Source organism: Lissotriton vulgaris, chromosome 4_1 (assembly GCF_964263255.1).
Source record: "Lissotriton vulgaris chromosome 4_1, aLisVul1.2, whole genome shotgun sequence".
Lineage (NCBI taxonomy): Eukaryota > Metazoa > Chordata > Amphibia > Caudata > Salamandridae > Lissotriton > Lissotriton vulgaris.
In genome coordinates this window covers 1,464,730,144-1,464,744,824 of record NC_141691.1, presented here as the reverse complement: position 1 = coordinate 1,464,744,824, position 14,681 = coordinate 1,464,730,144, and the positions used below count along the sequence as shown (strand labels likewise).

General features: G+C 44.1%; 1 protein-coding gene across 2 annotated transcripts in view; it reads left to right on the top strand.

The window, feature by feature from the left end:
* CCDC178 (coiled-coil domain containing 178) overlaps positions 1-14,681 on the top strand; it is a 1,232,457-nt gene that overhangs the window by 558,892 nt on the left and 658,884 nt on the right. The gene's annotated exons all lie outside the window — the stretch shown is intronic.

Genomic DNA, 14,681 nt, shown 5'->3' with positions numbered 1-14,681 from the left:
CAACGGTGGGATCAAATTCTGCTCATAGCGAGCCACAGGGTTCAGTGAGATATAAATACCGAGTTACCTAAACCCCGACTGCGTCACCTGGATGGGACAATTACACGGAAGAAGGGGGACCTCACCACAGAGTACATATAGATAAGACTTGGTCCAATTTATAACTAGGCCCGAGTTCCTACCAAAGGAGGTTAATACATCGAACAACACTATCAGTGATTTCCAGGGCAACGTTAAGTACAGCAGGATATCAACTGCATAGAGCGAGATACAATCTTCAAAATCAGGGGACCACTGAATACCCCTTATCGAGGGCTCCCACCTAATCCATGCAGCAAGAGGCTCGAGGGCCAGGGCAAACAGGAGCGGCGACAAGGGACAACCCTGTCACGTACCTCTCCCCAGACCAAACGGCTTGGAAACCCGCCCATTAACAACAATCTGCGCCAGGGGGTCCTCCTAGAGGAGCCGCACCCAGCCGATAAAACCTGGACCAAAACCAAACTTAGCCAAGGCGGCCCACAAATACGTCCATTCCACGGTATCAAACGCCATCGTGGCATTCAAAGAAGCCAAGCAGGCCGGCTCACGCAACGTCGCAGCCCTCGCGAGAACACCATGTAACTGCCTAAGATTCAGAGCTGTGTTTCTGTGCGGGATAAATCCAGATTGATCTGGATGAATCAACTCGCTAATCACAGTTATTATTCGATTAGCCAGCAATTTCGCGAGAATCTTAGGTTCAGCGTTTAGAAGAGATATCGGCCTATAAGAAGCACACTGATCCCTCGGTTTCCCTTCCTTATGAATCACCACAATGGTAGCTAAACGCTGATCACCGGGAAGGGAGCCTCTCTCGCCCAATTTCACAAACATATCCCGTAAGTAAGGAGCCATCTTGTCAGGACGCAGTTTATCAAGTTCAATGGGGAGACCATTAGGTCCCATCGGTTTCCCCGATCGCAAGGAGCGAATAGTAAGAGCCACCTCATCCGCAGTTATCGCAGACTCCATTTGTTCCCTATCTACATCAGACCACGTGATATCACGTAACAACAAATACGAGTCCTACTCCGGCCGCTCCGACACAGGGGAATAGACTGCCTGGTAGTGCTCCGCGAAACATTGAGCGATCTCCTCAGGGTCGGTAACCCGCTCACCATTCACTCTCTCGATCACCGGCACCATACGACTCGCCCTATCTTTCTTATCCAACCATGCTATCAATTTACCGGCCTGATCTCCAACATCATACAAACGACCCTGCTCCTCCCTACTCATAACCTTAGCCGCATCCGTAACCAAAGCCTTGTATTCCAGTTGCTTGAGACGCAAAACATCCAGCTTCGCACGGGTAACCCCCCGCTCCAGGTCCCGCTCCAGATCCACAATCTCAGTTTCGATCTTTACGACTTCTTCATTTCTTTGTTTTTTCGCACCCGCAATCAAAGACAACGCCTGGCCTCTAATGACAGTTTTGAAAGCCTCCCAAAGCAACACAGCGGACGATACAGAACCCTCATTTTCCATGAAATACAGGTCAAGAGACTTAACCAGGGCAGCACGGGTTTTGGGGTTCCCAAGATACCAGGGGTTGATCGGGCCACCTGCCCCTCAGCACCAGCATGCAGCTCCATTTGAAGCCACACTGGAGAGTGGTCGGATATACCCCGTGCCAGATGCCTGTCCTCATTGACAGAGAGGGCCTGTGCAGCGGGCACCAGTACATAATCAATCCTAGAAAGGCTACCATGAGCGCCCGAATGGAAAGTATATTGGTGCTGGGCGGGATGTAACAGCTGCGAGCAGTCCACCAAGCCCAGCGTGTCTATGAAGCCGCGGAGCCAGGTCTGGGCACTCGTGAGGTCCCTAGGCGGATGTCGATCCTCTCTACCAGACACCACTGAATTAAAGTCGCCACCCATTAATAATATCCCTTCAGGAAGAGAAAGGATGACTCGCCCAAGGTCCGCAAAGGTAGTTGACTGCAAGCCCGGGGGAACATACACCGAAACCAAGGAAAGGGTATGACCCTCCCACCTACCAGTAAGAGCGACATAGCGCCCTCTATCGTCCAGAACCGTTGCATCAATCTCTAGCGGGAGGGAACTCTTTATAAGGATACCTACCCCCTAGATCCAGAGGTAAACATAGCATGGGCGACCAAACGATATCCCTTCCTATTCATGGCATGACAAGTGTTGCCTATCAAGTGTGTTTCTTGGAGGAGTATCACATCAGGGGAAAGACGTTTCAACAATTGCAACACCACCCCACGTTTTATCCTTTCCCCCAGGCCATTCACATTCCAACTAATTAGTTTCAATACCCTACCCCCATCCCGAAAATGTAAACAGATCCATCCCTCTCCAGAACTCAGCACTTCAATCAGATGATAAAACAATACATTGCCTTGCAAAGAACCCAAACACCCAAACAAGAACCCCCCCACCCCCCAACCATAACCCGTTACAGACCCCCCCACCCTGCACCCCTGCGTAAGACTAGAAAGCCACCCCAACTTGCAGTGTGCCTGTCGCCCTAGCATCAAACTAAACTACAAAAAGTATAACAGAGGAGGAGAAGACCCACCAATAGCCCCGCCACCCCCCAAAATGTCACATCAGATCACACAGCTAGATTAGCGAACCACTGTCCGAGGCCAACATGAGGATCCAGAATTCGAAGGCCAAGCGCCTACTCCTGCTCCTCTGATCCGCCTTCCGCTCCGCCAGATTGTCCCCCTTGGCCACGTTGATTGGGCAAAGTGTCTAGCCAGTCCGCCACCACCTCGGGTCGGTCAAAAAAGTATGTCCGCTCCTCAAATTCAATTCTCAATTTGGCCGTAAAAAGCATTGTATACTTTAGGCCCATGTCTCTCAGTCTCCTTTTGACACCCATGGAACCTAGTCTCTGTTTCTGGACCGCTTGCGTGAAGTCCGGATAGAAACTCACAGTAGTATTTTCAAACTTCGTAGGCCCACCCATCTGCGAAGCCTGCAGAATAGCGTCCTGATCTCTGACATTGAAAATCCTAGCAATAATAGGCCGCGGTGGGGCCCCCGACTTTGGTTTACCACCCGGAAATCTGTGGGCCCACTCGACTGTAAAAAACGTACTCAGTCCTTTAGGTACGAGGTGGGTGACTATAAGATTTTCCACAAAGAGATCAGCTGCAGGATCCTCTGCCTTTTCCAGGACGTTATTACGCCTAGCTCTTCCTTCGTACTCCTCCAGACGACGAGCAAAGAGATCGTTGGAGGTCCGCAAATTGCGGACCTCTATCTGCAAGTCGGTGACATCCCCCATCAAGCTAGCAGTCTTGATGTCCAAAGACTTAACTTTCTCGTTTGTTTTGGACAAATCAATTCGAATCATGTTGACGTCTATAGCCACCGTGTCCAACTTGATAGCGAGGGTCTCCATCTGTTGTCCGAGGGAGGATTTAGTTCCATCAATGGCGGCCATAACGTCCTGCAAAGTTAGCTCCGTTGACGAGGAGGGAGTGCCTCTCGTGTCTTCCAGTGACCTACCCGGTCCGCTGGGGGATACCTTAGTCTGAGCGTACTGATCCATATTATTGGACTGGGTATAGCCACCTCGCCGAGTGGTCTTAGTTTTCGGCTTGTCTCCATCAGTTTTGCTTGCCATTGCAAATGGCAAGGCACTTGAGGCAGATGTGCAGTGCAGAAAGATTGCGGCACCGGATCCTTAAAACAAAGGAGCAGTGGCGGTCAGAGGGAACAGGCCAGGCTTCTTCCCGATACTGCAGTCGGAAAAGCACTCTAGCGTGCAATGTAAAGTAGTAGCCTCCAGCCTGGGGGGACAGCTACCCGACAAGATCACCAGAAACTTAAGTGAAAGTGAAAGTCAATCGGACCGCCAGTCCGTCTCCCCTCAGGCCGATGTTGATCAACTACAGCTCAGGCACCATGCCAACTCGAGCCCCGGGCATCACCCCAGAGCAGGACTCGGCTTTCAAAGCGCTGTAGTGTCCGATTCACAATCCGATCACAGGTTTCGCCTCACCCGTGGTTTGTCTATATGAAGTCGTCAATTAAGGACAGGATATATAACCGGATAAATGCGGGAGGTAGCGAGGGTCTCGGGAGCCCTGTGCTCACGCAGCCATCTTGGTTGCGCGCAAAGCTCCTCCCCCAATAATATATTATTTTTAATACATTTTGAAAACTCGATATTTTAGGTAACTATATTTTAACATTCTATGTTTTGGATTCAATATTTTAGTACTTACCTGTTTGTAGATAGGGATTCTATATTCTGTACTTTGGAGTTGATATTTTGGGCATTCTATATTATGTCCCTTGATATTAAGTCACTGAACCGTTTGGCAGCCTGTTGCCCAAAATGTCTCCCCCAAAGTCAATGCTCCTTGAACATTAATTGGAATGGTAGAGATCGGATGAAGGGATTATGAAACTAACCTCTGACTGCTATCATCACTGCAACAGCTCTCCTTCAATAAACTATAATGATAAAATGACCAAGGAATGTCACTGACGATGCACCATGGCCCGATTCACAAAGGTAGAGTGAGACGAAAGTCTAACTTTATGACTTTCAGTATTCACAAAGTGCATTTACTACTCATAAATGCCCTTTTGAATATCGAAAGTTTTAAAGTTAGTCTTTCGTCTCAGTTTACCTTTGTGAATCGGGCCCTAAGTCTAGACTGGTCAATGTATAGTGCCTTTGATACATCGGAGGCAGCACTTGCTGCTCTCAGAATAAAAACTAGTTGAACACAAAATAAAAACAGATATCGAGGATATTCATGAGAACAGGTGTGCACCTTCAGGGGAGCAGCAAGAAAGGCCCTAAAATAGGGATTTATCGATGAACATGGATACCATTTCCAGCTACGGAGTGTGGGAACGTCATTTGAAATGTAACCTCTTTCCAATGTGCTCTTCCATAGAAGAGATTCTCTATTGGCTCTCATTTTTCATAACCATCCTAACGTGGACCATTCAAATCAATAAATGTTGATGTGTCATTTCTGTACAAATGATTAGACCAGACAAGGGCGATGGCGTCGCCTGTTCGAGGCCTGTGAAGAATTCAGGGCTTGGGTCCGGTGGTACAAGGTTTTTAAAGGTCCAGAATTGCCTTGGCAAAAGCTTTTAATTTTGTGCCGCAACTAAACTTTTTTTCAATACAGAAACCCTTTGCCAATCACAAACACTTGTGCCCTATTGCCTAATGAATCTCTTTCTTAATGGGGTGCAATGGAATGTGCAAACTGTTTATGGCTCCTACAGTCGTATGTAGGCAGAATGGGCTACAGTTGTAAAATGACGTCCCCTTCTCTGCCTCGGTGCCTTGTCCACGCAGGGACAGAAGGTTGTTGCCTCAAGTAGTGCGCTCCTCCTGTATTTGCACAGAGGCACGGGAACCCACGTGCCTGTAATCATTCTCATTAATATCCCTCAGCCAGTCTGGCGGAAACACTGAGTGCACATCCAGGTTTGTCCATCTGGTGCTTGGCAAGCTTCATGTGTTCTTGCGGAGCAGGTATACTCTCACAGTATTGCGCTGTGACTCTACATGCGACTCTACCTGTGTGTCTTTATTTGTGTTTTGTGTCAGCTGTCTTGAATTACTTTGTGGTATTGATTATATCACATAAATAAGTTGTGTGCAAACGGAACTTGATTTTACTAGTGGAAGAAACAGTTTGCAGTATTTAGATTTTTTAGCTGTAACTTGCACAGCTCTTGGGGTTAGCATTGTATTGTACCATGTGATATATTTTCATTGTGTCCTGTAGTATTTGAATAAATAACATATTTCACAACAGATTCAAACACAGCCGACAGTTTATACTGTTTATACTGTTAAAAAATTCAAATAACTTGGACACAAATCTGTTTAGATAATATGGCCAATGAAACTGATAGATGTATTTACGATTGACAAAGGACTATGGGCCCGATTACGATGTTTGGCATTATGATGGGGTGGGCAGAGGCATCGGGCAGAGGGACCGTCCACGTCACTTCCGTCGGTGCGTTGGAAGCCATCAATGAGTCCCCTAATGACAGCGGACCCAGGCTTGGCTCCGCCCTGTCGTCGGAATTATGATGACAGTTTCCGACAACACTTTCATGTCGGCCTTTCCGACATGGAAACACTGTCGTAAAGTGTTTTTAGGGCCCCTAGCAGGGCCTCCTTCCACCCTGGCACTCTGCTTTTGGGCTTATGGGGCAAAACACCCCTGCACCATCTGGTGCCTGCCACACGGTGCAGGGATTTAAAAAAAACTCCATTTTACAATGGAAGCTTGTGATGCAGGCCTTTTCCACCTGCCACACAAGCTTCCATTATAGAATGGATGTTTCCGACCTGTCGTCCACCCGACATTGTAATCTGGACCTATGTGTCTGATATGGTTTCCGGTTTTTGTTTTTTTGTTCTTCATAACATTTAAACCAGCATGACTTTGGAGCATGGTTGGAAAAGATTGCACCAGTATTCTCCAGATTTCAACTCGATTCCTGGAAAATTGAATGGAAATGCCCAAGAATAATGTGTTCTAAAAATATTAGTTGCCTACAGAGTAGAAAGGTTAAACAATTTTCCGCATTAGATTTCTAAGTACTTCAATTACATTTTTCCATTTGATCGTTGAATTATGCCACATGTGTAAATATTGCAGAATATGCCTTGGCAACATTTTATGCATGAACTCAGTGTAAACATTTCTCCACAAAGTGTACAACTTGTCTGTTTCATGCTGCAGATTGCTAAGGCAAAGCCAAGACAACTCTTTCTTTTGGCATTGAGGTGGGTAGTGAAAGTGGCAAACAGAGACAGCCTATTGATACATATAGTATGTCTGAAAAAATGCAATTGATGCTCCATCGATCGTTTTCATATATATTTATTCCTATGGCATACAATGGTCTCAGAAATGGAAGGGCATCCTTTCAGCCCAGTAGGTTGGTCTTTTGGTAGAGGTAAAAATATAACTCGCCTAGGTATTGCTATAATGACAAAATACATTACAACCTTAATAACACGCTTTCAAATATCAACCTGAGCCCAATGCAATACACTAACATGTGTACCACACATATAGAGACTATGTTTTATTAAATGTATATATTTTTTCCTTTTTAGATATAACACATTAATAAAAACATACATATGCTAAATACGGTAAAACCTAACCACAGGAGAATAAGAAACAGACAAACTCATCAGTCTTTGAAAACATTCACATCTCCCATAATTCATCAGTGTATAGTTTTGAACCACTTTTGTTTGTAAAATTGCAGGTAGAATGTGAAACCTAGATTGTCAACACATTTTGGTGGAATGATTTTATACTATCCACACATTATTTTGGTCTTCCATTTGGTATATTAACACAATAGTATACAGAGATAATCTTAGTCATTTGACGAAAAATAGAAATCTTGGTATTGGGACTTATCCTCTATGAGTACTTCTTAATCACCCACAATTTTATGTTCTTAGGGGTGATATGGTGATAATATCTCCAGACTATTAACTCTGTCCCCTTGGTTTGAGGTGTTGCTCTCTTTTGGCTCTGTTTTCGGTAGAGGTTTCCACTTCAAATCATATAAACACTTTCTTAAGATCACTGCTGTTACTTTTCACAATCATAAATTTGTTTTTATTGCTTTTATGCAAAATAGTATTCATATAATACTTTGAATAACTCTCTTGTGGCACCAGCCTTCCAATGTCTTCCTACTAACTTGTGCCAAGTACAAGGCATACATTTTAGGATATAAAATACAGGTGATAGTTTCAAGAACTATGGACTACTTTTCTCTCTATAATTTATAGTCATACTTTTAAAGACTTCTTTCTCATTGAAGATACAGTTTTATGAGGAAAAGAGCAGAGCAGTGCAGATGAAACCACTAGTGTAGAGATGCCTTTTCTTTCTGCAGAATAAATGGGAAAAGTGTGCATTGTTCTGGTGTCATGTTTTCTGGCCTCCTGAACTCTGTCCATACTTCCCAAGAAGAATAAAGGAGTTTGTGCAATTGTAGTGTTGTTATATATGTTCACATAAAGAGTACAGTATATTCCTATCAAATAGTAGTATTCAGGAAGAGAATGTGACGGCCAAAGAGGATTTAAAAGACTTCTTGGGAGTTCCTTTTCCTTCCCTTTCCATCTATTGTCAGGTATGTGAACCTTAAGGAAGGTTATGATCCTAGTCAACACTTGGCTCTAAAGGAGCGGCAGAGGACTAATTAGTTATCTTATTGATTCCGGACATTTTATCACAGGGCACATATCATCTTATCGAACTGACTTATATGGCCAATCAAGAAAATCCATCCTGCTGACACCACCTCTGGCAATGGCGTCTTTGGCATCAACATTTATTTTCACATTGGAATTTGTAAGCTTTGTAAAGAAAAAGTGTACTGCAGAACGAAGAGTTGGACAAAACAGCTCTGCTTTTGAAGAGCCTCTTTAAGACTTGTTTTCAAGCTTGATAGAAAACGTCCTCAAATATTGCAGTGCCTTAAGAATGGAAAAAGCCTGGACTAGAATAGGATGGGCCGCAATTATGCCGGTCGCCCTAGTCCCCGGCCAGCAAGTAGGGGGAGGGAGGCTGCGTCAGCAATGACGCGGCCGAACCCCGCGTGACAACCAATTAGGTGGAGGGTCTGCTCGTTTGAACCGGAAGCACTTTGTGCTTTTGGCTCGAGTGAGCCTCGAACGGTGTGGACCAGGGCTCGTCCTTATAAGGAGAAGTCGGGGAGCAGAACAGTCTCTTGGTTCCTGCTCCCCGCACTGAGTGCACCACCGGGCCGGCTGCGGGCACTCTTTTTACCTCTTTTTTCCCACCCACCATCCCCTAAAGCAGAGTTTTGTCTAAGGTCTAGGGTCACATGCTGTGTATAAATAATTATTTTTTCCTCTAATCACTTTCTTTCCAGGTAACAGAGTGCGGAGTGCGTAGAATGTGTAATGTAAATTATGAAGTAGAATTGATTTTGGTAAATAGATATTGTCATATTTTAGTGTCTCTGGTCAGGCGGTAAGGTCAACATTGGTAAGCCTAGTCTGCAGTCCTTAGCAGTCAGCACCATTTAACTCCAGGGGTAGTGACAGCTGATAAGTCGGCTGTCGGAGTGCGGGGGCCGGAGGAGTCATCCTTCCCAGTGGGCTTGGGGCCACCCCTGCACGCGCATGCGCAGCAAGGCACAGATAAGCAGAAATCTGCAGCCCCCTTAAGGGAGTTCAAGGCACCGGGCGTAGGGGGGGCCCGGGGGAAAGTATCCGTCCGATAAGCTGTACCCCCTGCGCAACCTTGCTCCAGGAGAAATATTGGTAGTACTCTGTGACCGGGGGGGAGGGAAGCTGCCAGAGGTTGACTTTGCCGTAGGCTCTAGAGGGGATACATAGAAAATAAAGTCATGCATTGTTAGATATACGATAGGAGTGCCTTCTGTATTAGACTGTGTTAAGGTTAGCCCTTCAACAACATGTGTCTATCAATGTAACTGTATTTTCTGCGTAAATTTCTGTAATGAAAGTTTTTAAAATTGGTTTGTTTATTGTTAATAAAATACGACCGGGGGGGGGTTACACCCCTCTAATCGAAAAACTTTATAACACTCTTGGTGTGGTGTCCAATCCTATGCGAAGGGGGAGGGAGGAACATCTGAAAATCCCCAGAGTAGGTAGTAGGTAGTTGGAGAGGGGACCTAGGTAAGTACCAGACCATACTGATTTTCTCTCTTAATTACCCACATGTAGGGAATACATATTCTACATTTAAAAGATTTATTAAGCAAGTGCAAACAACGTACTGTCACTAAGTGTCGTGCTACAATAGTAACAGATAAGGATTGATGAATATCAGCTGAAATTTCCTTTGGTTACTTTGCCTCGAGATCAAATGGCCCTCATAATCAAACTCACCCAGATATCCTTCAAGCAACTTGCGGCAACTGGCAATTGGTGATCAAGTTAGGAAACATCTGCCAATATAATGAGATAGTAAAAGCATCAGATTTTCTAGTTGGTGAGCTCTCAATGAAATCTGATTTGGATCAGATTCCTGGGTGCACTTTTGGAACGGAAGGTTGAAACGGTGTTGGTTACAGTTTGGCTTGTATAGGAAGTTTAGATAAAATGACTCAGGATATGGAATCTAATTATTTTCGGGTCTCAATTAGTTTTAACATATGTTATAGAGTAGGAGTTTGCAATTAAATACTTGAATAATCAAATAGTGATTGTTATCCTACTTATGTGGTCTCCAATATGAACATTTCTACCTGCCCCTCTCACAAGTGAGATTATAAGGGATCATAATGATGTGCTCTCCAGTGTACAAGGCAGCCTGGTTACAATATTTAAAGAAAATTGCTTTGAAACTGGAGGTTGCTGGTTGGTTTGATATCCCCATAAATAACTCAAAGGGGAGTCTTATAAGTGGGTATTTACTAATATCAAAGTTGGGTTTTATATTAAAATGAGGGAAGCAAATACAGAAGAGTCTCATTTGTGCTCACCTTCACCAATGAAAAGATTCGATAACAATATTTACTACTTGTGACAGGTACTCAAGCAGTACTGACAGTATTAACATTAGAGGTGCTCCTGTAATATGCAGAATCTGGAGTCTAAAAGAATTGTATTTTGGAATTTCATGATAATGTCTGTAACTGTGATTTTGTTCCCGCAAAACTAATAGGCACTTTATGTTAGTTTGGCCTTCTTGTAGTGATCGTATCAATAACTGTATGAGAACTTTAATAAGATTTGTTGACTTCAGGCAATTTTGCACAAATTTCTTATATGTGAAATAAACTGCTGAACAAAAAAAGAAAAGCTTTTACCAATGATTATAATTGTGTATATTAAATATAAGGAAACCTGATAAGCATAACCAAATCACTGTAGATTTTATATGATCATCCAAAGATATTTTTCAATTTTTACCCTTACGCATGATCATTTAGGGACAGACACACAATGACTGTGTTCAAACATTCTTATACTTTAGAGCACATTCCAGTGGAAATCAATTGAATTATATATATTTTTATGCTACGGTTTTTGCAATGTTCTCTTGTTTTCCTTCAGATTCCATGGCAATCGAAACGCTTAGCTGGAGCTACTCGTTTTTCTCTATCTTGCATTCGCCTGTTTGAGATTAGAACATTTGAATTTCTGAAACATCATCTATAATTCTTCTACCTTGTCTTGTTGTAGGTATTAATGAAAAGCTAAGGTTGCACTCTAGAAATGCCAGAACATTAGTATACCCAATATTGCTGCAAACAGCTTCAAGAATAATCATCCCCATGGTTAAAGGAGACTGCAGAAAGAGGTTGTCCTTTACGATCAGTTCACTTAGGGTGTAAAGTGGTCTAATCCACCAATAGCTTTTTGAAGTTTTGGTAGTGTCAGTTGTCTCAGAATAATGGGCCACAAAACCTGAGAGCACATGGTAATTGTACAAAGGTAATTGCTGGCAATTATCAAATAGTGAATTTTTGCCATTTGCTATTTGGTAATTGCAAACACCAATGTACAAATGAGCCTTTGACACAATTTACGATTCTCAGTAGGTCGCAAATAGATCTACCTCATGAATATTAATGAGGTAGGCTTGTTTTGCGACACGTTGTGAATCGCTACATTCATAGGGATGGTGGCCTGCTGGGGTCCACAGACTACCATGTCTGTGATTGCTTTTAAATAAAGCATTTTTTTTTTTTAATGCAGCCCGCTTTCCTAAAATTAAAACAGGATGCATTTAAAAAAAGAAAAAGTTTTCATTTTTTAGGAGTAGACAGTGGTCCTGCTTTCAAAAAATGTTTTAACAAACATTCACAAAGTGGAAGGGGTCCCATCAGGGCGAATCGGTTGCCACCTACTTGAAGTAGGTGGTAAAATCCAAATGTTTTGGCAACCGCATTTCAGTCGTGAATTGTTCACACATACCATTGCGATTCGGTATTAGGAAGGGATGCCCTAAACACACCCCTTCCTATCACCAAATTGCAAACCCAATTTACGATTCGGTAATAAGTTAGTGAATCGTAAATAGGGCTATGTATATTCAAAAAAGCCTTTTTGCGTTCGCAAACGGGCCGATTCTGCAACCACAAAAAGCTTTTTTACAAATGGCACCATAGTCACAGTCGCACACAGTCCTCGCTATCTCTCTGATTAATGGATGTCTTTAATCAGGAAGGTCTGTGAAGCTAAAAAAAGAAGCTATTCAATAATGTTAAATTGCAGTGCTTTAAAAGGCGATATATGCTGGCAAAGCCCACAAAACCTAACATTACATTTGGCTAAATCAGTGGCTCATCAGCAACATGATGGCGTTATCTGTGGCAGTAGATACAATGATGATTTGATAGGCACTGATTGTAGCTTCAATTTGTAAGGGCCTCAAGCTTTTCATGCCATTGTGCCAGTAACGTACTACGGTGGACCTGTTCCTGCGGTCCCAGTTTAAGCACAGTGCTATTCTCGATCATGCCAGTCAACCAGTTGAGGTCATTTCACATTTTAAAGGTGCATGATGGGACATAAATAGGGTGCGTCTGAATGTTCATGCTGTCTGCAGCATGCTGCACGCCAGCACGTTAGCAAGGACAGCTAAATGTAATGGGAACTAAAATCCAATGGGAGAGATTTGTAGGAAGGAAATAATGCATCAATAGGTTGGAAGTCCGAACCGTGGAAGTCATGCTGGAGACTGGGCTATGTCTGTGAGTCGCATACAATAAAGTAAAATGCTTAACAGCTCCAGCCACAGACGTAAGGGACGAGGAAGTATATTTGTGTTGAAGTCCCTCATGACTGTGCTCCTAATTCTGCGCTTTCTATGCTTTTAGACAGACCTAGTGAGCTCTATTTGGAGCACCACTTATCCTGGCTAGAATTACTATATTCACACCTAGGATCATTCACACGAATTAGTCATTGCCACTAATAATTAAATACACGTTTTTTCAGCTTAATTAGTTATTTGATTAGGAACATCATTGAACCCTCAAGCTTTTCCTTGAAGTGGTCTACTTCTTTTGAACACATTCCCTCAATAAAACAACTGATGTCCCTTTTACAGATGATGATCAGAATCAGTTTCCTTTTTCCTCTGCCTGTTGATCAGACACGCCATGACATGCTGTATGATGTGTCATTAACGCCTAGGGAGCCACAGGTAGAGGAGACTTAGCTACAACTGCCGACATTGGAGTTCGAGTCCTGGCCTTGGCTCAACATCCTGTGATTCAACTCAGGTCACGTAATCTCTCTCTGCTAAAAAAACAAGTGAGCTGCCAGTTTGTGATCTTGTAAAGCACCCCAAGGCCTTTGGAGACATTAAATAAAACTGTACAAGCAAAAGGTAGAACCCACACTCTTGGATCATTTTGATCCTTATATGTATCTGGAAATGTATAATGACCCCCTTTATTCCGACCCTGAGTTATCGTTCCAAAACAATAATGCCCTAATCGGAGCAGCTGTGTAAAACCTGATTTGGACAATAAATCCTTTAGCGCCCAAATCAGGATTATGGCTTGAGTAGTAATGGCGCCACATTGGTTTTTGTGTAACCTGCATGATTCTCACCCAGTAAAACCACATACAAATTGTGTGGGCAAACACTGCACATTGGGAGTTCAAAATGAGGGAACACCTTTAATGATCCAGCATTGTTCCCCGTTCTGAGGTCCGAAACTTTGAAGGACGCATTAATTGCGCACCCAATAAATGGGGTATCCACCAGTATTGTACTGACTAGATCTACACTGACCTTCCAAGATTTCATGTAACAAGTAGTAAGCCCCTAAATATCTCTGAAATGGCCAAATGTAGAACAATAAGTCACTGCACATTCCCACAATACATTCAATTTTGCATATTAGCTAATATATGTATTTGGAGCTAAGCAAATTGAACACTTAGGGGCCCATTAGCATGGCGGGCGGATCGCCACCGCCTGACATGCGGTGGGGATCCACCCGCCAAAACACCCCACCGGATGGCCACATTAGCATGGCTGGGGTACCGCGGCGGACGGAAAGACTGTCTGCTGCTTTTCTGCCGGTAGGCAATCATCACGATTGCCTACTGGGCGGAAAAGGCCTATAATATTATGATGTGGGCGGTGTTATGCCTTTCCATGGCGGAAACTCTGCCATGGAAAGGCATGCAGGAATAGCTTTGGGGGCCCGTTGTGGGCCCCCGGGGAGTGGGGGGGTTGATGGGCTGCACTTGGGGGGACCTACTTTGGCATACACAAGGTGGCAAGCTCCTCTCGGTGCCTGTCACGTTGTGCATGCCAATGCACGCCATGCATTTTCTACTTTGTGGTGGGTGCTTCTCACAGCACCGCCCGCCACAATGTTGAATATGCAGGATGCACCCGCTAAGGTGGCGGTCGCATCCTAATTGGCGGTGCGGGACCACCGCAGCACTGGCGGCCGGTACCAGCACCGCTAGGGTGGCGGGCGGACTGAAGTCTGCCCGCCTTCCTAATGGACCCCTAAATGTGACGCTAGGAAAAACTTGCCTCAGGGGTATTTGTGTGTCTGGAAGGTCTTTGTGGCGCAAGGCTCCCAGGTTCTGCATGTAGAAAGACCTGCATAAGACAGTTGTTTTTGGTAACAGCTCGCAAGAAACCTGGAAAA